Source organism: Nicotiana tabacum, chromosome 5, assembly GCF_000715075.1.
Source record: "Nicotiana tabacum cultivar K326 chromosome 5, ASM71507v2, whole genome shotgun sequence".
Lineage (NCBI taxonomy): Eukaryota > Viridiplantae > Streptophyta > Magnoliopsida > Solanales > Solanaceae > Nicotiana > Nicotiana tabacum.
The window spans coordinates 28,011,671-28,035,557 of NC_134084.1; the positions used below are offsets into that span (position 1 = coordinate 28,011,671).

Consider the following 23,887-nt stretch of genomic DNA (forward strand, 5'->3'; position numbering starts at 1 on the left):
AAAAATTTAAAGCAAACGTGTTGCTCAAAAATTTAAAGGAAAGGAACGAAGCTGCTGAGCTTCAAACTCCCGACCCCTGCCTCACATTTCAAGTAACTAACCAGTGAACCAATTAGCTTGCTTTGAGTAAGTGATGTCATTTTATTTTATTTGTACACGTATTTTCTTTAGCAGATTACTGCTATATATATATTTAATAAAACATTTCGACGAAATCCGCCCCTGCCCTAACCCCTTTATCGAGTTTGGCGGAATTCAGCCCATTTTGGAGTAAAGTCTTCATGTACGTGATGGTAGTGGTAGGACCCTTGACAACACATATACAGGAGACATCTCTATAACAACATTCGTGTATAATAGTAATTAACTATAAAAATCATGTTTTTCTCGAAATTGAGTTTTATGTTATGTCATAATATATGTCCTCTATAACAATACTTCACTATAACAGTCAGCGACGGTCCGACGAATTTTGTGGCTTAAAGCCAAACTTTATAAGAGGCCTTAATTTTTAATTTTTTTTTTTTTATTTATTTGAAGTCTATTTTTTTTTTTAGCTTTTCTTAGATACAAAGTTATTAATAATTTTCTTATAATCAATAACTCTTAATAAGTATTTCTCAATTGACAATATAGTTAATCCATTTAACCTTTCCTGTGACGTTATTATTCTTAAGTAAGATTTTATCAATTTTAATTTTGAAAATTTCTTTCCGTTGAAGCAACGGTAACATAAGTTATGAATATTATTCCATAAGCAATTTAGGCACTTGGAAAAGAATTAAATCTTTTTATTTGATTAAGTTTATCAATGAAACTGTCATCTTCTAATTGTACTAATTTTTCTTAATATTTTTAATTCAGAAAATAAATCTAAACTATCAATATCGAATTGATTATTACGCTTTATGGAATATTCAAGATTAAGGTAATACTTTTTAAAAAATTTAACATCTAGTGATCTTAGTTTTTACTGCCAAATAGAAAACCAAAAATATTTTCATATGCTTCGAATTTTTTAAATCTATTTTGAAGTGAAAAATAATCTTGTCTATTATGTATAAAAGTAATCAACTTTAAAGAACTTTTCGAAAGATTTTTAGATTTAATTATCAACATTCGCATTAAATTGTTATTTCTTATATATCATACGTTTCTTATGAAATTCGGGTTCGATATTCATTTCAAGTGCAATTTTCTAGGTAGAAATCATAGCAGTATATTTGTTAAAGAAAGAAATCAAACTTTTTCATTTTACATAATTCTTTTTTTAAACTTATACATAGTCTATTATGTGTAACAAAAAAATGGGGGCCCTATAAATATGGGGCCTAAAGCGGTTGTTTTACTTGCTTTATAGAAAGGTCACCCTTGATAACAGCCAAAAAATATCGGAACAAACAAGACTGTTATAGAGATGTTTGACTTTATAATTGTTCCTATTAAGAACGAAAGGAATTTTTTTAACTTCTGACACTTATGGTTTAAAGATGATATAACATTTGTTAGATTACAAAATCTTATTACTAAGAATAACATAGAAAGTTTAAATTAAACTATTTATAAATTTAAGAAGTTATTCTTTCAACGGATTAAAAAATTATTGTGATACAAAGTAGAACAAAGGGGATTAGAATTCTTTATTGTTGATCTGTCTTGATTCAATCTACAAATAGTTCAACATTTATATACTATTCTGTGCTCTCTATATCTCTACATTTTTCTCTCCCCTCCCACAAAAAAAAGAAGAAAGAAAAACCGGGTTTTCCGCTTAGAATGATACTTGGACTGAGAAGCAAAATCATACCACTTCCTGATCATAAGCTGGGAAATATCAAATTAGGTTCAGTGACTAGTAAGACACATAATTTTGATTACTATACGCTACAAGAAGATAAGTATCATTCAATTCTTTTTTTAACTAATTTCAATCTCTTTTTTTCAATGTTTCCTTGTTCGAAGAAGATGCAATTTGCCACAAACCATGTAGAGTAAGATGCAGCCACAGTACTGCTTCATCAATGGTAAGCTAAGAGGCTTTTCTGTTCCATTTTCATATTATTAAATTAAAAGGATTATTTGCACTGTATGACCCTTTCCTGTTCTATCTGCGGGCAAATTCGCCCATTGAAGTAATTGAGACAGAATGTAAATAGTGACCTTAGAAAAGGTTATTTTGTGTAAATGTCCCTTAGTAAAACAGTAGTTGTTGCAGGAAGAGGCAAAGGAGAGAATAAGGGAAACATTTGGAAAAATTGAGCTATCTCCTTCTTCCTATGATACAGCATGGGTAGCTATGGTCCCTTCAAGATATTCTATGAACCAACCATGTTTTCCTCAGTGCTTGGATTGGATTCTTGAAAATCAAAAAGAAGATGGATCTTGGGGCCTAAATCCTAGCCATCCATTGCTTGTCAAGGACTCCCTTTCTTCCACTCTAGCATGTTTGCTTGCCCTTCGCAAATGGAGAATTGGAGATAACAAAGTCCAAAGAGGTAAATGACGTAGAGTTTAAAGAAGAACCATTGTTTTTCTTTTCGTCTAATATTAAATATGTCACTACATTTATTGGGTGATAAAACAAGTAGTTTAAAACTAAACATTGTACAAACACTTATTCATTTTGAAACAGACTTAAAGAAATAATGTCATCTGCATGGGAACAAATATTTTAATTTTTTCTCCATAGTGTCACAATAACCAAGTCCAAAGAGGTAAATGACACCGAGTTTAAAGAAGAACGATTTTTATCCCCTTGAATTTGTAATTCTTAAATATGCAATGACATTTATTGGGTTACAAAACAAGAAATTCAAAGTTCAATTTCGTTCAAATATATAACGTATCACTCATTGTGGAATAGACTTAAAGAAATAACATCATTTGAATGGAGAAGAGATAGTAATATTTTCTGTATCAGAGTATTCTAATTTTAATTGTTCACACATCAGTTATCTTATTCGAAGGTTTTGGTTTTAGTCTCCTTCTATGTACTAATAAATTTTGTTTTTAATATATAAAGTAGGGGTTAATGCCAAACCCCCTATGGCTTCAATTAAAAAGATTGAATTACGGGGGAAGCAAAAACTAAACTATGAGAAGGAAAGATATATACTTCCTGCATCCAATGAGTATATCAAATCAAATGAAAGATTCAGAACTAAGGAACTTAGAAACAATATATATATATATATATATATATATATATATATATATATATATATATATATATATATATATATATAACCTAACTATGGTCAAATAATAATGTATGGATCAAAGATACATAGCTTACATTCATTAGTTTGGTGTAAACATTGTTACATGTTATTATTGTCAATTATCTAGATGATGAGCAAACTCAAGTAATGCCATTGACTTGGTTCAAGAAAGAGTGAGCAAAGGAGTTTGCCTTTTGTAGTATTATTGCTTGAATAGTTCATTCATTTTCTTTCAGGCCTTGACTTTATTCAAACGCATGGTTGGGCAGTTGATAACGAGGATCAGATTTTACTTTTAGGATTTGAAATTATATTTCCCAGCATGATCAAGTATGCAGAGAAACTGAATTTGGATCTACCTTTGGATCCTAACCTTGTAAATATGATGATCTGTGAACGCGAATTAACAATTGAAAGGTATGCTTCTTTATTAAATGGTCATTTTACAAATTATGGAATTTATTAGTTTGCAGTATTGCGCATGTCCCCTTCATGCAATGTTTCTTAATTATAAAACAATGCCAAATTTTAATAAAGGCCTAAGAGTAATCTAATAAGATGCATATATTAATAAAATAAAATAAATCAATAATCAAACATGACCAAGAGAAATATCAAAAAAACTTGGTTGAAATTGGAAAGGTAAATCGCCAGAATTAGAAAAAATGAATGGATATAGGCATGAAAGGAAATATCATAGACGGTAGGAGAGGTAAATATATTATAGTTAATAATTTTTTCAAAGAAAGAAGTTTACACAGCTACTCATCCGTCCAAACAGTACAAAGCAACATGAAATTTGAAATTACTCATAAGTAAATAATTACACCCTCTTTTTCAATTTATAGAGCAAGATTTTCTTTTTAGTCCGTTTTAAAAAGAATAGCGACTTTCTAAATTTGAAAAGATTTTAACTTAAACTTCTTGTTTTATCCTTAATAAAAAAAATTTATAGCCACACAAATATCTATAATTTTTTATAAACCAACCCATAGTCGGATTCTGAATGATAAAGCAAGAAAATAGTTTTAAATTCGTAGAGTACAAAAGTTTCACTTCTAATGATTTTTTTTTTTTTGCTAATCTAATGAAAATATGACTGCAACACGCACCCCCTCCAAATGCACGCCAACAAATTATAAATAAAAAAAAAATTAAAAAAAAAAGGAGAGAGAAAGAGAGATGATACAGCAATTTGACTTAGTATGTATTTGATTTTGATACTCTAGCTTCAACTTAATTACACCATACTAATAAATATCTTACATCACTAAACTCATCTTTGTTGGGCCATCTTTTAACCATTAGAGCCCTAAAGAAGGGATTCGAGGGGAATATGGCAAATGTTGAATATTTTGCTGAAGGGCTCGGTGAATTATGTCATTGGAAAGAGATGATAATGCTTCATCAGAGACACAACGGATCGTTATTTGATTCACCAGCCACTACTGCAGCTGCTTTGATTTTCCATCAGCACGATGAGAAATGCTTTGGGTACTTGAACTCAATCTTGAAACTGCATGAGAATTGGGGTATGCACTAATACGATCATCTTAGCACTTCAAGATTATCTGCCTAATTAGGAAATTACTTTTCATTTCTCTTCTTAGAAATCGTTGGGGTTAAGTTTTAGTTATGTTAATTATGTTAATATATGTTTACTATATGTTTCATAGGAAACTATTAGTTTTAGGATAGTAGAAAATATAAAGAACTTTTATTGATAAGAAAATTTATGTTAGTATGTTAATTTAGCGCTTGTGACATCCTTACCGCTTGTCCACACAAGTACGAATGTACATCTACGAACAAATCACATATAGAGTCAAATCATGCTTTAGAGAGAATCCCCAAAAAGAGTTAGTCTAATAAATTTACCTCTCAAGTCCAAGCTCTAACATAGTACTACGATGCTCCAATTTATTTTAAAAGCTCAAACGTCGTCAACAAGTGAATATCTACATATATGAGTTCATATGTCAATAATGCATCGCAACAATACCAATTAATTAGTACGTACTCCCTCAGTTCCAATTTATGTGAACTTATTTCCTTTTTGGTCCGTTCCAAAAAGAATGACCCCTTTCTAAATTTGGAAACAATTTAGCTTAAACTTACAATCCTACCCTTAATGAGAAACTTTTATGATCACACAAATACTCTTCGCCCCTTTTTAACTTGTTTAGAACCACAAATTCCAAAAGTCTTCATTTTTTCTTAAACTCCGTGCCCAGTCAAACAAGTTCACATAAATTGGAACGGAGGGAGTATCACTTAGGTCCAACTTCACATGACTTTCACAAAAATTCTTAGTTCACCATTGAACATCAATCCTTGAATTTTAACTCCAATTCATCTATTAAATGTGTTATGGAATCTAGTCATTTCATTAAAAGTTCAAAATGATATCGTTCAAAGAAGTCCAACACTATTCATCTTTCCTATTAATAAACTTTTCAATGTCAAAGTTAGGATAGTAGGGTTCATCTCTTTCACCCTTCTAACTACTACTTCAGCTCATAAATAACATTAAAACGCTTATTTATACTTCATAAATAAGGATCAAGAAGTAAAAATTACCTTTATAAGCAAATCCTAAAAAATCTCTCTTTTGGTATTTTTGGTTGATTTAATAAAATTTGGCAAACTAAAGGATGCTTTAATGTTAATACTAGTATTAATCAACTTTAATGAACACAAAACATCGATAAAAACTCGCCTTGTATAACCCGAATGAAGCTTTGGTCGAAATTCTCTCCAAAAGTCCTAATGAATGATCACACCCAACTATGCCTTATAAAAAGGGCTAAGCGGATGTTGCAAATGTAATCTGAGTATTTAGCCCAGAGCCGAACCTACAAGGAATTAACCTATCAATTACTCTTGTTAGACTCACTAAATTCTACGTAATCAATTTCCCAAACGTTTTGAATAACAATTGAGGATATTTTTGCTAACTATAACTAACTGCAATTAAGTAACTAAAGACTAACTATGATTAAGTTGTAAAAAACTAAGAGAAGGATCTAAGGTTATGATTTCCCCTATTGATGGAATTCCTTCCTGTTATGTTTCACATAGATTTGCCTAACCGTCTCTATCGATCATGAGCACTCTTATTACCGTAAATATCTCCCAAGTAATCACGACAATTTACTAGACGTACTCTCCCGAGTTACACTAGCTGGCTTTTAATACAGCTCACTTTAGATCGCCTCCAAGGCTTCGTTATCCCTAATCCCACCTTTAAACCCTCGGTTATTGATCCCTCATATACTTTTGGAGTGGTGTTGTTCAACAATAACCTAAATATGCACTCTCTCCCGAGTAATACATACTAAATAGGCACAGCTAATTGAGGATCCTATCAATTAACGACAACAAGAATATAGTTGAACAAATAAAGATTAAACCAGGCAAACTATATTAACATAACACGAAGTTCATCCTTCAATAGGTTCCATCAAAATTCTAGACTAAATATTTAGCTACTCATAGCAAAGCAAGATAAAACCACAAAAGTATTCATAATGTGCAAATAAATATAACAAAGAGAAGATTGAAAAACTCTAATGGTTGATTGTTCTTCTCACACTTGTTCTTGCCCCCAATTCAATCTAAAAACCTTGATAATGTTCCTTTGGGCGAGCTGGACCTTTTATAGGTTAAGTGAAATTAGCCCAGAACTTCCAAGTTTACCCCTGAATTATATTTTTCCGAATTGGACTAGCGTGGTTGCGCTAGTGGGCGCGCTACTGACCGCGCATATGGCGTAGTATTCTTCCTCGAACTCCTGGGCTAGCACGGTCGCGCTAGTGGGCGCGCTAGTCTGGGTCATCATTTCAGCCCTTCTTTCTCTCTTCTTTCAACGTACTCAGCTCTGAGGGGCTTCCCATACTTCAATTTAGCTCCAAATACAGTTCTAACCTCATACGCGCAACTCACTCCTGCAAAACATCAAATTCACAATTAGAGCCAATTTATCATCATTTAACTATCCTATAATAGTGAAACATAGTCAAGCTGGGGCATAAATAATCGCCAAATTACATGAATCTAGCATATTATCAACACCCCACACTTAAATCATTGCTAGTCCTCGATCAATCCACCACACTCTATAAAGGTTCATTCACTAAGCTTTTCCCTTCACGCACCACACCAAGAACAAATCACCAAAATTACGTCTAGTAGTGAACAATCTTTGCCTCAAAAGTTGACTCTCACGTGCCAAGCAATATTCATACTTACTCAAGTTACTCTATACAGAAGTCAGGACTTACCTTTCCTTGGTGAATCACATGCCCTCACATCATACAAGAGAGTAGTTCCACAAATAATAATATTAAGCACAATTAGGAACTTAGATAGACCAAATTCGCTCACTCTAAAAAAGAACATTCACATGCCACAAAGATGCACCATAGTCTTGCCCGTAGTGTACTACTCTACTAATCGAGCCCATTCAGTTTAAGATCAATTAGTTATTCATTTGGTTGTAATGTACGCTAAGGGACGGGTAGGATATATTTGGATATAGCGACTAACCTCCCTAAGCACTTTTAATACAATCACATTAACCTTCAAAACCATACTTATGTCAACCAGACATTCCACCGCATTTTTATTTATAACATCCCACTCCATTAGGTGAAATTGTATCAAGTCACCACTTATCAACTACTACATTTACACATTCTCTTTTTTTTAAAGTGGTGCTTATTCTTTTACTTTTCCAAAAACTACACCTTTCCTCTATTTCATCGGTTCTACTCAAAAACCAAACCACCACCACACACTTTAGCTTTTGCATATTTCAAGACCATTCAAGTGTTCATGGGAGGTAAAGGGGTTCAAACAGATGGCCATTCAAACGATTGGGTAAGGTTCGTAATGTGGTTACCAAAGAAACAGGCTTATAGGCTCAACGGGGTTGACTATGATGTATTATATTTAGGTGGGTCTACTTTATATATCTGGCTTAACAAAGAAATGTCTATATCACTTCTAAAACTGAATAAAGCTACTATTTTGCTTTGCAAACACACGAGGCAAGTTCTAGGCATCAAATGTAGAGCATAGAATACAGTACAACTCACACACACATGGCACATGACTCACTCTAGATTGGATTATCAAGATACTCTCATTTGAGTATTCAAGTTAGTTATAAACATACAATTTAAGGCACTCTAGGAAGAATCAACCACTGAGACTAAGCGTTACACTCTAGTGTTTACTGTGTTCAGGTATATCAACGCCAAGGGTTCCTTTTCCTATTTTAGCTCGTAGCCCATCAATACTAACTAAAAACTAAAAACAAAATAAACAAAAACTAACTATACTCAGTTCAAGCAAAACCCTTGGAAAAGAACCGTGGCCCAAAGAAAAACCAAGGGGGAGTTACTACACTACCTTAGACTTACTTCCCTCAAGAAAACTGTCTAAAAGATCCGTTATTAGGAAGAGTCCTTATATTCTTTTTTTTTCACGTCGGCTTAGACTCTCAAGAACCCCGTTGAAAGAGATCTGTCGTCGAGACAAGTCAACTTACCTACTTTAAACTTACCTAATTTGACAACCAAAAACAATCAAGAAAAAATAAAAAAAACATCAAACAGTCAAATTGTTACATATACATACATATATTAAAGTATCCCCACCCCACACTTAAAAAGAAGACATGTCCTCATGGCATAAAAAATAAAGAACAGTGAGGTAAAGGAACTTCCCTAAAAGATCACTCTTGATCGGAGACTGTGTCTGGGTTCAAATTGCAAGCACGACCCAGAGCTCTCAACCAGCCCAATATTTTCTTCTCCGATTTCACCTGCTGGGCAGCTACCGCGTCAACACGTTTACCCAAGTCAGCGACCGATGTATACAATCCAGCACCTCCTGCTCCAAAGTTGTGAACAGGGTAACCCGAGCAGCTCCAGATGGTGCTGCAGTCCCAGATGGCGTTGTAGCTGCTGCAATTTGCTCATGGGCTTGTGGCTCGGCCCTCACATCCTCCTGCTCAGCCTCCTCTTCCTCAGAGTTATCAGATTCACCACTATCATCACCACTTGCTGCCACTGGCTCCTTACACGTAGTGACCTTATCTGGTTGGAACTTATGGTCTTTTTGTACTCTTCCATCAACATCTAGATTTTCCGGGACCCGAGCTGCCTGGAAAAGTCGAGTAACCAAGGAAGGGAAGAAGAACCCATACCTTTTCACCAGACAACAGACCTCGTGAATCACTTTGGCCACGTCAAAGTTGTGACCATTAATAAAGCACCAGATCAGAGCCTCTCGAGGACCATTCACCTCCGTAGTGTTGGAAGACAGGATCAGGAGGTTGTTGATAACATACAACCAGCACTTCCCTTCAAAGGTTAGCGTCGAGGAGTGAAACTTCTGACGATACTTCATCCAGATAATTTCCTTGACGGGTACACAGATTGTTTCAAGGAACCTCTCCCACTGCGTGTGTGATCTTCCATACCCCTCATAATAGTCATCATATGGATCCATAGGAGGGGGCAGCTGGTACATCCTCGTATAGCCTCAACAGAGGCATCCACCGCCTTTCTGTGCATAGTCACTACGTCATTCACATGTTCTTTTACATTAGCGTAGAACTCACGGACAACCATCACATTCCCCTCTGCCAACTCGTCAATGAAGATTTGTAACCCCCGCCTTACCAGCTCAGTATACAAGTGAGGGCAACCAGCTGGACCGACCCTATATCTATGCCTCTTGCCGCTATCAGTTTCTTAGTGGCCTTATCCGCAAAGCGGTCCTGAGCCTTGGCAGAGATGGACCTGCTACTATCAAAGGGACGAGCAAGAGCTAACATGCGCGCCCTGGACGATCTATCTTGACTACTGGAAGAGGCACATGTGGTGCGACGTTTCCTAGATGGAGTCATAATATCTGGAAAAAGGAATATTAGCACAGCCCACAAAAAATTGTAACTCAATGCGGTTACTTAGACTTGACGCGCACAGTTGGTCACAATTACTCAATTCTATTCACTACGGCATTTAAACAAACACCTTGTGGGCATTATATACTCACACCCCATTCCAAACATGTTACAACCCCAATAACACCACATTTTTTTCCAAACACACCCCCTAAGTTAAGATACAACTCCAACAATATTACCATCCACAAACATTACACAAACACTACAAACTTCTACTAAGAAAAGAAAAAGAAAAAGCTACTACATAAAAAAACGAAAATCTTGAAAAATAAGAAGAGAAAAATGGCACAAAGAACTCATACTTGTAGTGAGAGAATGCGGGGAGAAGTGAAGAAGAGTAGGGGAGAGCGTGTCTTGAAACTTTGGGAAGTTGGGTTGGGAATTTGAAGAATAAGGGAGTTGAAGAAGATGGAATTTTGAAGAAGAAGGGGGTTAGGGTTGGGGGGTCTTTTGTTTTGTTTTGAGCGTGGGGGAAGTCTAGGGTTGAAGAGGGCGGAAATTAGATAGGGGGATTAGACTAAAGGAAAAATTAAAATAAAAAAACTATTATTAAGTTAAAAAAGAAAAAAATGCGTCAGATGGGCGGGACTAGCGAGTCATAGTGCGGTACGAGCGCGGTCGCGCTAGTCCAGGCAGTGTACTTGGCCAAATGTGCAGCCACTAGCGCGGTCACAAGAGCGGTCATACTGCGGTCGCGCTAGAGTTTGAGAGCTGAGGCAGAATGTTTGCCTGTGTGCACGGCGTGTAGCGCGGTGGGTAGCGCGGGCGCGCTCATGGGCACGAAGTTTTTCATTTTTTTCACATGTTCTCTCCGCGTCCGATGGACTTATCACCTGCCCAAGCTCACTTGCATTAGTTAGTACTTCCCAAACTCAAAATTAACAACTACTACTATCATTGGGTTGCCTCCCAACCAGTGCCTTAGTTAATGTCGTGGCATGATGATTACAACAAATCAATGGGTTTCCTCTCATGCAGCTCCTGATTTAACATTGCGGCACGACGTAGATAAGCGCATTTAAGGCTCACTCGACCTCTGAGGTTCAGTCAGGTGGATATCTGACACTTCCTTTGATTCATTCGTGCCCATATATAGTTTCAATCTCTGCCCATTGACTCTAAATGTATGAGAGTCTTTCTCTGAGGCAATCTCTACCACCCCTGAAGGGAATACTTCGAATACTCAAAATGGGCCAGACCATCGTGACTTGAGCTTACTCGGAAATAGCCTTAATTTGGAGTTATAGAGCAATACCATGTCTCCGGGGTTGAAAGTTCGCTCGACAATGTTCTTGTCGTGCAACCTCTTCATTTTTTCCTTATACAACCTTGTGCTCTCAAAAGCAAGATATTAGAACTCGTCGAGCTCATGCAATTCTGTGACTCTAGCTGAGCTCGCAGCCTCAATGTCTAGGTTTAGTTGTTTCATTTCCCACCAAGCTCTATGTTCTAATTCCACTGGCAAGTGGCAGGCCTTCCCGAACACCAACTTATATGGTGACATACTAATTGGTGTTTTAAAAGCAGTTCTGTAGGCCCAGAGCGCATCATCTAGCTTTTTCGCCCAATCAGTTCTTGTGGCATTCATAGTCTTTGTCAATACACTCTTTATCTCTCTATTAGACACTTCGACCTGTCCACTGGTCTGAGGATCATATAGTGTTGTCACCTTGTAGCGTACATCGTACTTTGCTTGCAACTTTTCAAAGGCTCGATTGCAGAAGTGAGTGCCTTCTTCACTGATAATTGCTTTTGGGGTCCCAAAACGGGTGAATATATTCTTCTTCAAAAACCCCACCACCACTCTGGCATCATTGGTGGGAAGTGCTACAGCTTCCAGCCATTTGGACACGTAATGTACAGCAACAAGTATGTACTTATTGCCAAAGGAGCTAAAGATGGGTCCCATGAAGTCTATCCCCTAAATATCGAACACTTCAACCTCTTGAATTGGGTTCATGGGCATCTCATGGCCACGGAAAATGTTCCCGATTCGCTGACATTCATTACAGCCCTTCACCTATTGATGTTCATCCTTAAACACTGTTGGCCAGTAGAACCCGGTTTGTAGCGAGTAGCTGCTCATCTAGAAAGGTTTCTAGAATATCGTTAACCTCAACTGAGTTTTCAGCTCCTTCAAGTCGTGATAGATGATCAGCAACTTGGTTTTCTGTGCCCTTACGGTCACGAATTTCAAGGTCGAACTCTTGTAGTAATAGCACTCAACGAATCAGGCACGGTTTGGACTCCTTATTCTCAATCAAGTACCTGAGAGCTGCATGATCAGTATATACAATTACCTTAGAGCCAATTAGGTATGATCCAAACTTAGCGAATACAAACACCACAGCCAGCATCTCCTTTTCGGTCATAGTGTAGTTCAGTTGGGCTCTACTCAGCGTTCTACATGCATAGTAGATTGGGTGCATTAGCTTGTCTTTCCGTTGTCCCAGCACTGTCCCCAATACGTAGTCACTGGCGTCACACATGAGTTCGAATGGTTGCTCCCAGTCGGGGGCGACAATGATGGGTGTTGTGACTAGCCTCTTTTTCAACTCCTCGAATGCTACCCTGCAATCATCAGAAAACAAGAAGGGGTAATCTTTTTCTAATAACTTACAGAGAGGGTTGGCGATTTTTGAGAAGTCTCTTATGAATCTCCGGTAAAAACCATCATGCCCCAGGAAGCTCCTGATTGACTTGACTGAAGTGGGAGGTGGAAACTTTGCTATTGCATCAACTTTAGCACGATCCACCTTGATCCCCTTACTTGATGCCGGGTGTCCCAAGACTATGCCCTCTTGTACCATGAAATGGCACTTCTCCCAATTAAGTACCAGGTTAGTCTCAATACATCTTTTCAGCACACGAGTCAGATTTATAAGTCACTCATCAAACGAGTTCCCCACCACTGAGAAATCATCCATGAACACCTCCATTATGTCTTCGACCATGTCAGTGAATATGGCTATCATGCACCTTTGGAATGTGGCGGGTGCATTGCATAGGCCAAAGGGCATCCTCCGAAAAGTATAAATGCCATATGGGCAAGTGAAGGAGGTTTTTTCTCTGTCCTTTGATGCAATGGAGATTTGATTGTACCCTGAGTACCCATCTAGAAAATAGAAGTGAGACCTCACTGCCAATCTGTCTAGCATCTGATCAATGAAGGGAAGTGGGAAGTGGTCTTTCCGGGTGGCCAGATTTAATTTTCTGTAGTCTATGCAAATTCTCCAGCCTGTGACGGTTCTTGTAGAAATCAGCTCATTGTTATCATTTTTGACCACCATCATGCCACCCTTCTTAGGAACACATTGCACCAGGCTGACCCAGTTGCTGTTAGAGATTGGGAAAATAATTCCCGCATCCAACCACTTAATCACTTCTTTCTTCACCACTTCCTTCATGTTGGGGTTCAACCTTCTTTGGTGCTCCCTGGAAGGTTTGTGTCCCTCTTACAACAGAATTTTATGCATACAATATGCCAGGATGATCTCCTTAATGTGTGTCATGGTCCACCCAATGACAGTCTTGTACTCCTTGAGTACCTGCAAAAGTTGTTGTGCCTGCACATCTAACAAACTAGATGAGATAATAACATGTAATGTGGAGTTAGGTCCTAGGAACTCATACCTGAGATGGGCGGGCAGTGGCTTCAATTCCAGCTTTGGTGGTTCTTCTATGGATGGCTTGGCTGGAGGAGTTTCTCTATTTTCTAAGTGCAGGGGCTCGAATTCAAGAGTTCTATCCCAAAACCCTCTGCCCTTTAAAGCCAACACACATTCTGCCAATTCTTCCCCATTCACCTCATCTAAATTTACCAGACATGCAGCAAGAGGGTCCTTAATAGTCAACGTTTCATCATCAACTTCTACGATTACATCCACAGCATCAATAAGAGAGCAATTGGCGAATTTACTCGGTCGCCTCATAGATTTTTGCACATTGAATGTTATCTCCTCATCGTTCAATCTCATCTTGAGCTCCTCAGTTTCACAATCAATGAGAGCTCTCCCCCATGGCCAAGAACGGCCTTCCCAAAATTATGAGAATTTCTTCATCCACATTGCAATGTAGAATCACAAAATCTGCAGGGAACACAAATTTTCCTACCTAAATCAGCACGTCATCCAAGATACCAGAAGGTCTTTTCATGGTCCTATCAGCTAGCTGCAACAACATAGATGTGGGTCTAGCTCTTCCAATCCCCTACCTCTTATAAATCGCCAGGGGCATAAGATTTATGCTGACCCCCAAATTACAAAGTGCCTTGGCAAAATCAAAGTTACCAATGGTGCAGGGAATTGTGAAACTCCCCGGGTTAGACAGCTTCTCAGCAACTGGTCTAGTCACCACAACACTGCAGGTCTGAGTAAGAGTCACTGTGGCTAAGTCTTGGAAATCAAATTTTTGGGACATCAAGTCCTTCATCATTTTTGCATAACCAAGCATCTCCTTCAACGCATCAACAATGGAATATTTACCTGGATTTGTTTGAGAATCTCCAAGAATTTCTTGTATTGTTCCTCTTTCTGATACTTGGCTAGCCTCCGTGGGAATAGTACTGGAGGTTTCTTCTTCCCAATGATTTGGGTATTTTCTTTGTCAGACACCACCTCAACTACCGGTTCCTGGGTTGTCTTAATTTCTTTCTCAGCCTCAATCTGTGCGTTATGTTCTTCTTGGGCAGGCTGCACTGTCACCTCTATCAGCTTCATTGTATCATCTAACTCAATGGGCACTGGTACAAGTGTCTCGGCCTGTCTTCTTTCTCGGGCCCTCTCTTGCTCCAAGTCTAAGTCTCTGCCATTACGTAGACTCACTGTCATCAGCTGCTTGGGGCCTTGATCTTTTGGATTTACCTGCGTGTCTGTAGGTAATGTCCCAAGAGGACGATTATTCAAAGACATCAAAATCTAGCCCATCTGCACTTCAATATTGTTAATAGCTGACTCATGTGCATCTACTCTTTCACTCATTTTTGCATTTGACCCAATAACCTGCTGCATCATTGCCTCGAGTCTAGCAAACCCATCTTCTTGTCTTCCACCATGCTGATGCTGAGGAGGATGATAACCCTGCTATTGATTTTGATTATTAAATCCATGTGCCCTTTGGTAAGGCACCATATTATTGTGAGGTCTCATACCTCCTATGTTTCCATTGTTGAGCTGTGGCTGGACTGGCTTGTATGGCTGATTTTGTTGGCCCCAATTTTGACCACCCTGTCTTTGGCCTCCATAATTAGACATATAATTCATGTCCTCGGGGTAGTGATGTTGATCACTTTCTGCATTCCACTGGTTACCAATTGGCTGACTAATACAAGATGTGCATAAGCCCCCATTGGTAGTATCTACAATGTGTATCTGGTGCTTCTGCCCTGACTCTTCCACCTTTTTGGTGAGTATACTCATCTGTGTCATTAATGTGGCCATATTTTCAGCAAGAGTGTTGGATAGATCTAAGGGCAATGAGTGAACTACTGGAGTGATAGGTGCATTCCTGGTTGTCCATCTTGAATTATGTGCTATCTTGTCAAGCAGACTCTGGATTTCTCTCTATGTTTTGCTCAAAAATGCTCCATCAGCTGAAGTATCAACATTACCCTTCACGCTATCTGCCAAACCCATGTAAAATTGCCGCCCTAACATCTGATCTGGAATACCGTGGTGCGGACATATAACCAACATTCATTTGAATCGTTCCCATGTTTCTTGTAGTGTCTCCATTGATTTCTGTTTGAAACTCAAAATTTCATCAATTTGTTGAGAAGTCTTGTTGAGTGGATGAAACTTGTACACAAATTGCTTGACTAACTCCTCCCAAGTCATTATGGAATTAATGGGGAGTGAGTTTATCCAAGTCTGGGAAGCTCCTGTCATTGAGAAAGGAAATAACAACAGTTTTATTGCTTCCTGAGTTACGTTGGGTTACCTTTGAGTTTTGCAAATTAACAGAAAATTCTTCAAGTGTTGTTGAGGATCTTCGATTTGTGACCCCGAAAATAATCCATTGTTTTGCAACAAGTGCAGCATGTTGTTCGTGATTTGAAATGATTCAGCCTCTATCTACGGGACTAAAATCGATGTGGCCAAATTCTCTGATGTGGGTTGTGCCCAGTCATATAGAGCAGCCTCTGGCACAAGAGGTGCCACTGGTGCTAATGGGTCTATCATGTTGTCCCCCATGTCTGGTTCGAATTGTTCAGTTGTTTGTTGTTGTTTGTTTTTCCGGTTGGCCTGATTCAAGGTCTTGAAGACTTTCTCGGGATCTGATAATACTTCAAATACTTCACCAATTCTCGATGAGTTTCTAGGCATGCACCTGTACAACCAAGTCAACAAACGTTAAAATCTCAATGTATAGATTGGAAGTAAAGAAAATTGACTACACTAAGAATTTTTGTATTTCTCTCAATTGTAATTGAAAACACCGTTAACTCCCCGGCAACGGTGCCAAAATTTGATCACGCCCAACTATGCCTTATAAAAAGGACTAAGCGGATGTTGCAAATATAATCTGAGTATTTAGCCCAGAGTCGAACCCAAAAGGAATTAACCTATCAATTACTCTTGTTAGACTCACTAAATTCTACGTAATCAACTTCCCAAACGTTTTGAATAACAATTGAGGATATTTTTACTAACTATAACAGACTGCAATTAAGTAACTAAATACTAACTATGATTAAGTTGTAAACAATTAAGAGAAGGATCTAAGGTTATGATTTCCCCTATTGATGGAATCCCTTCCTGTTATGTTTCACATAGATTTGCCTAATCGTCTCTATCGATCATCGGCATTCTTATTATCGTAAATCTCTCCCGAGTAATCACGACAATTTACTAGATGCACTCTCCCGAATTACGCTAGCTAGATTTTAATATAGCTCACTTTAGATCGCCCTCAAGGTTTTGTTATCCCTAATCCCGCCTTTAAACCCTCGGTTATTGGAGTGGTGTTGTTCAACAATTACCTAAATATGTACTCTCTCCCGAGTAATACATACTAAATAGGCACAGCTAATTGATGATCCTATCAATTAACTACAACAAGAACATAGTTGAACAAATAGAGATTAAACCGGGCAGACTATATTAATATAACACGAAGTTCATCCTTCAATAGGTTCCATCAAAATCATAGACTAAATATTTAGCTAATCATAAGCAAGATAAAACCACAAAAGTATTCATAATGTGCAAATAAAGATAACAAAGAGAAGATTGAAAAACTCTGATGGTTGATTGCTCTTCTCACATTTGTTCTTGCCTCCAATTCAATCTAAAAACCTTGATAATGTCCCTTTGGGTGAGCTGGATCTTTTATAGGTTAAGTGGAATTACCTCCAAACTTCTAAGTTTACTCCTGAATTATATTTTTCCGAACTGGAACTACTGACCGCGCATATGGCCTAGTATTCGGCCTCGAACTCCTGGGCTAGCACGGTCGCCCTAGTGGGCGCGCTAGTCCGGGTCATCATTTTAGCCCTTCTTTCTCTCTTCTTTCAATGTACTCAGCTCCGAGGGACTTTTCTTGCTTCAATTTAGCTCCAAATACAGTTCTAAGTCCTCATACGCGCAACTCGCTCCTGCAAAACATGAAATTCACAATTAGAGCCAATTTATCATCATTTAACTATCCTATAGCAGTGAAACATAGTCAAGCTGGGGCATAAACAGTCGCCAAATTACATGAATCTAGCCTATTATCAATGAACTCCCAAAATTTGACCCTAAATCATTTTTTCCCGACCTAGGGGGTATATATAATCTTTCCAGGTGGCTGCAGCACAAACTTGAACGCGCAGCTGATCTAACCAACCATGAGTTGTACAAAGAGTATTTAAAGACACTGTAAACTAACTTCTAATCTGTAACTAACTAACAACTAATTACAAAGATCAATAACTAACACTAACTAATGAACCTTCTAGAACTGTACTCCTTTAAATATTCTGCTGCACAACCTGTCTAAGCTACATATTTCAACATTACTAATATAATGTTTTCGTTGTTCTTATAGTTCCCACTATGTACCCTACAAAGATACATTCAAATATCTGCTTGGTTGATGCCCTTCAAAATCTTGGAATAGATCGGTATTTTAAAACAGAAGTCAAAAGTGTTCTAGCTGAAATATACAGGTAATTTGAAATGATCTTCATTGTTTATACAATTTATCTTTTTGAAAACCTCTATTAATATTAATGATGAATTATGAATATATATAGGCTTTGGCAAGAAAAGAACGAAGAAATATTTTCAAACGTTGCCCATTGTGCCATGGCGTTTCGACTTTTACGGATGAATAACTATGAAGTTTCCTCAGGTTTGTAACTGAAAACTAAGAAAATTAAATTTTTACTTATGCACCAATAATAGAAGGGGAGCTTTGGCGTAACTGGTAAAGCTGCTGCCATGTGACCAGGAGATTACGGGTTCAAGCCGTGGAAACAACCTCTTGCTGAAATGTAGGCTAAAACTGCTTAGAATAGACCCTTGTGATTCGGCCCTTTCCTGAACCCCGCGCATAGCGGGAGCTTAGTGCAATGAGCTGCCTTTTACTTACGCACCAATAAATTGTTACTTGTCTTTTTGTAGAAGAACTAGAAGGATTTGTCGTTCAAGAACATTGCTTTACAACATCATGTGGGAAACTAATGAGTCACGTTGCAATTCTGGAACTTCACCGAGCTTCACAGGTGGCTATTTATGAAGAGAAAGATCACATTTTAGATAAAATTAGTACTTGGACAAGGAATTTTATGGAGCAAAAACTCGTAGACAAGTACATCGTTGATAGGTCAAAGGAGGTATCACTTGTATATAATTAAACTTACGTTGTAATTTTCAATTTTATGATATTCCATTACTAGCTAGTCGATGAAATATCAGATGGAATTTGCTATGAGGAAGTTTTATGGCACATTTGATCGAGTGGAAACTAGACGATACATCGAGTCATACAAAATGGACAATTTTAAAATCTTAAAAGCAGCTTACAGGTATAATTCTGGCACTATTATTCTAAGATTTTAGATAATATGCACCTTCAGAAGGTTACGTTTGCCAATTATTGCAGGTAATCTGTATTGTTTCAAGATTATAAATCTCACATGGAGGCTTACCTGTAGATATCATTTAAATAAAATGTAGTGGTACATTTTCTATCGAAGTTGGAAGTCCTTAAAACTTGATCATACTATTATGTGCTCTCTCTCTTTCTCCTTTTTAGGTCTTCCAACATTGACTACATAGACTTGCTAAAGTTCTCATCACACGATTTTAACTTGTGCCAAGCCCAACACAAAGAAGAACTTCAACAGATGAAAGGTATTTAAACTGGTTAGCTTGATTAGAGCTTGTCATTCTTAAACACTGCTTCATTTTTGTTGATTAATATATGTATATGAATGTAGGTGGTTCAAAGATTGCAACCTGGAACAAATAGGATTTTCACAACATTACTTATACACTAGTTACTTCTTAATTGCTGCCATACTCTTCGAACCTGAATATGCTGATGCTCGTCTAGCATATGTGAAGTACATCATAATCGTAACGGTGGTGGATGATTTCTTCGATTGTTTTGTTTGCAAAGAAGAACTGCAGAACATCATCGAATTAGTAGAGAGGTATTGTTTTCTCTGTTCTTATAACATATCAACAAAATCATTCTACCTATATAGTTCAACTCCCATTTTTTTAGAGGCACTTGAGTTTATGATAGAGAATGTTACACTTGTCCCTCATCAGTTTTGTAAGGGCTTTCAAAAGGGTTCAAATAATCCTAGGCTACTCCATGCATAACTTTACGATTTTGGATTCATACTAATATTCTTTCATATGGTATCGGAGCTAAATTTTGATAAACCTGTTTGCATAATCTGTTTCATTCTTCATACTCTATCGCTCAAGGCTTAGGTCTCTCAACTCAGCCCATAGATCTGCTTAATTTGTACTTCTTTCTTTTTTAGTCCAGACCATTAAGCCACTAACATATTGCTCCAACCCAAACTTATCAATTACCATGTTGAGTTTAATCTATCTAACTATTCAAAGTCACAATTTGTTGAGACTCTTCATTTTTTACTTAAAAGTAATAACCAAAACAGAAACAAACCGTAGAACAGGTTATGTTGCAAGAGAGTGTTAGAGAATGTTACACTTGTCCCTTATCGGTTATGCAATAGTTTCCAAAAGAGTATAATTAATGGTCCTTGGCTGTGTTAGGACCGTAAAAATCAGGTGTCATGCGGAAGCTAGCAAAGCAAAACTTCAACGACGATAAATCAGACAACAAAAGAGAAATCTACCAAAAGAGACAAACATTTAACGTGGTTCGGTCAACTGACCTACGTCTACGGCGGAGATGAGCAATCCACTATATAAAATAGAGTACACCAATATCGAGAGAGCAACCTCTGACGAAGAGACAAACACAAGTGACACACTAACACTTGTTCCGTAAAGTTCTCCCCCTAAACACTACTCTCAAGCCCCTATGGCTACATTGTGGATAGTACTGAATGAGAATGACGGATCTTCAATTTATAGAACTCCAAAGTTTTTCCTACAAGAAAAAGGACTAGTCAAGTATAGGAGAATTATAATTTCCTTCTACAAAAAGGAAAACCCAATTAAGATAATTATATTGCACTTTCCTTCAACAAATAGGAAAACCAAATATGGTAAGAAAATTATGGCAAACACCTAACAATTCTCCCCCTTGGCCAGAATTTTCTGACAAAATAAACTTGATCCACCTTCTTCACATAGACTTCAACAGGTCGCATCTCCAAATTTCCACCACAAAGTTTGTCTCAACGTGCGTAGCACACCGATCAAATTTCTCAGACAAAAATCACGATTATTGTCAAATATGTTGCGGCTAGAACTGAACCCGCCAAGATGAACCTGTCTTGAACCTCGCTCTGATACCATTTGTTAGGACCGTAAAAAGCAAGTGTCATGCAGAAGCTAGCAAAACAAACCTTCAACGACGATAAATCAGACAACAAAAGAGAAATCTACCAAAAGAGACACAAATATTTAACGTGGTTCGGTCAACTGACCTACGTCCACGGCGGAGATGGGCAATCTACTATAAAAAATAGAGTACAAAATATCAAGAGAACAATCTCACGAAAAGGCAAACACAAGTGACACACTAACACTTGTCCCGTAAAGTTCTCCCCCTAAACACTACTCTCAAGCCCCTATGGCTACATTGTGGATGTTACTGAATGAGAAGGACGAATCTTCAATTTATAGAACTCCAAACTTTTTCTACAAGAAAAAGGACTAGCCAAGTATAGGAGAATTATAATTTCCTTCTACAAAAAGGAAAACTCAATTAAGGTAATTATATTGCCCTTTCCTTCAACAAATAAGAAAACCAAATATGATAAGAAAATTATGGCAAACACCTAACAGGCTGCTCCATCGATTACCTTGAAATTTTGGATTGGATTCTCAGACTCTCCTACAGATTATGTTAACTTTTTCTATTGTAGGTGGGATGACTACTCAACCATCGGATTCCGTTCAGAAAGGGTCAGAATTTTCTTTTTGGCACTTTACAAAACGGTAGAGGAAATCGCGGCAAAGGCAGAAACTAAGCAAGGTCGATGTGTCAAAGATCACCTTGTTAACTTGGTATGAAAAAAGTACATTAAATTATATATTCTCTAAATCAATTTTTTTTCATGCTTATATTTCTTTCTTTTCGGTTCACTTGAAATAAATCTTGTTATAGTGGATTGATATGTTGAAGTGTATGCTGGTGGAATTGGACCTTTGGAAAATTAAGACAACTACGCCAAGCATAGAGGAATACTTGTCTGTTGCATGTGTAACTATTGGTGTTCCTTGTTTTGTTCTCACATCACTATATCTTCTTGGACCAAAACTGTCCAAGGATGTCATAGAAAGTTCTGAGGCCAGTGCCTTATGCAATTGTACAGCTGCGGTGGGCCGATTGTGAATGACATATACAGTTACAAGGTAATATTAATTCCTTCTAAGACTAAGTTATTTTTTTTTGCTCGTTGAGAAGATTGTTGTGTGACGTTGGATAATCAGCATTCGCTTGAGAACTAAGATTTACAGCTTATTCTCCGTTTGGCGAATCTTCTTCATTTTTTTCCGGGGATTTCAACTTTTCTTTTATAGATTGGGAACATAATAAGCATCAGTAGTCTATTGAGTTTGATGAGCTAGATGACTTTCATTAGCTGACCTCTAGCGTAATATACGCTATCATCGGAAAGACTTTATCCACGTTTTAATCCGTGGTTGAAGAATGAGGCGATCAAGAAAGTCGTGGGCCTCGTAAGTAGGATCATATAAAACTCGGATAGTCGTGATGTCCCTTCATGGCCGGCCTTTTCAGTACAGAGCCGACAACGAGGTTTCGAGCAGGCCCCTTCTCTGGCTATTCGTTTAAGTGACAAGGGAGGTGACGCACTGATAAAAAAAAATCACTTGGACAAAATTAACATCAAATTCTCACTTTATCCCAAGGCAAACTTATGTTATCTTCGTAAAGATATTTTATGAAATGTTGGCTATTGATTTTGACGATCTTTTTTCAATATATTGAACTTAGATAAGATTTTACATAAAAATTCTTTTTTCGAAACACTAACTTCATATCAAATTTTATTCCAAAATTACTAAAGTTTACATGTGAAAGTGAGAAGTGACACAAAAGCAAAGCCTTGTCCGGCTAGATTGATAATTGATAAAGCAATGTGTTGGTGGTTCATTTTAAAAAATGTATTTGCCCATTAAATTTTGTAAGTTTTTGAAAATTTTTGAAAATAAGTTTTTCAAAAACCAAAAACAAAAAATATGGTTTTGGCCACTTTTTCAAAACTTTTAAAAAACTTTTTTCCCATTCACAAAACTGCAACATATTCGAGTGAAATGCATGTTCAAACATAATTCCAAATTCCAAATACTATTTTTCAACTTAACTCCAAATATTACTTTTTTTCTAAAATTATAGTAATTTTTATGTCCAAACGCTTACTAAGTTTACGGAAGGATCAGATCACATTGGGTCTATTGTATGCTTTTTTTTCTTCTATTCTGGTAGACATACAAGTATATAATTAACATTGATCCTCTTTATTTTGTGTTCTCCTGCAGAGAGAACAAGCAAAAAGTTCAGCAAATATGGTATCAATATTAATAACACAAACTCAGGGAACTATCTCTGAAGAAGAGGCTATAAGGCAGATAAAGGAAATGGTTGAAAATAAGAGAAGAGAGTTGCTAGGGATGGTTCTACAAAATAAAGAAAGCCAATTGCCACAAGTGTGCAAGGGTTTTTTTTGGAAGACAGTCAAAGCGGCTTATTCTATATATACACATGGCGATGAATATCGCTTCCCAGAGGAATTGAAGAACCATATTAACGATGTAATTTACAAATCACTCAATTAATATTCCCCATAATATGCCTTAAATATTTTACAACATTAACTCTTTGAAACTAGACTGTGAATTTATCGGATGTATGGCCAATCGTACTTTTTATAAATTGATGCACATTTACTGCTTGATGCTATTGCTTTTCTTTTCATCTTTCCTGAGCCGAGGGTCTATCGGAAATAACCTTTCTACCTTCAAGGTGGAGTAAGGTCCGCCTACATAATATTTACCCTCCCCAGACC

General features: G+C 37.2%; 1 non-coding gene and 1 pseudogene across 1 annotated transcript; both read left to right on the plus strand.

Moving 5' to 3' along the window:
* The first annotated feature begins 1,625 nt into the window (after positions 1–1,625).
* LOC107802314 (cis-abienol synthase, chloroplastic-like) lies at positions 1,626–23,690 on the plus strand (annotated as a pseudogene).
* Positions 15,865–15,971, plus strand: LOC142181368 (small nucleolar RNA R71). Its single transcript, XR_012710036.1, has one exon. It is a non-coding gene; the product is annotated as a small nucleolar RNA R71 (small nucleolar RNA).
* Positions 23,691–23,887: the final 197 nt, after the last annotated feature.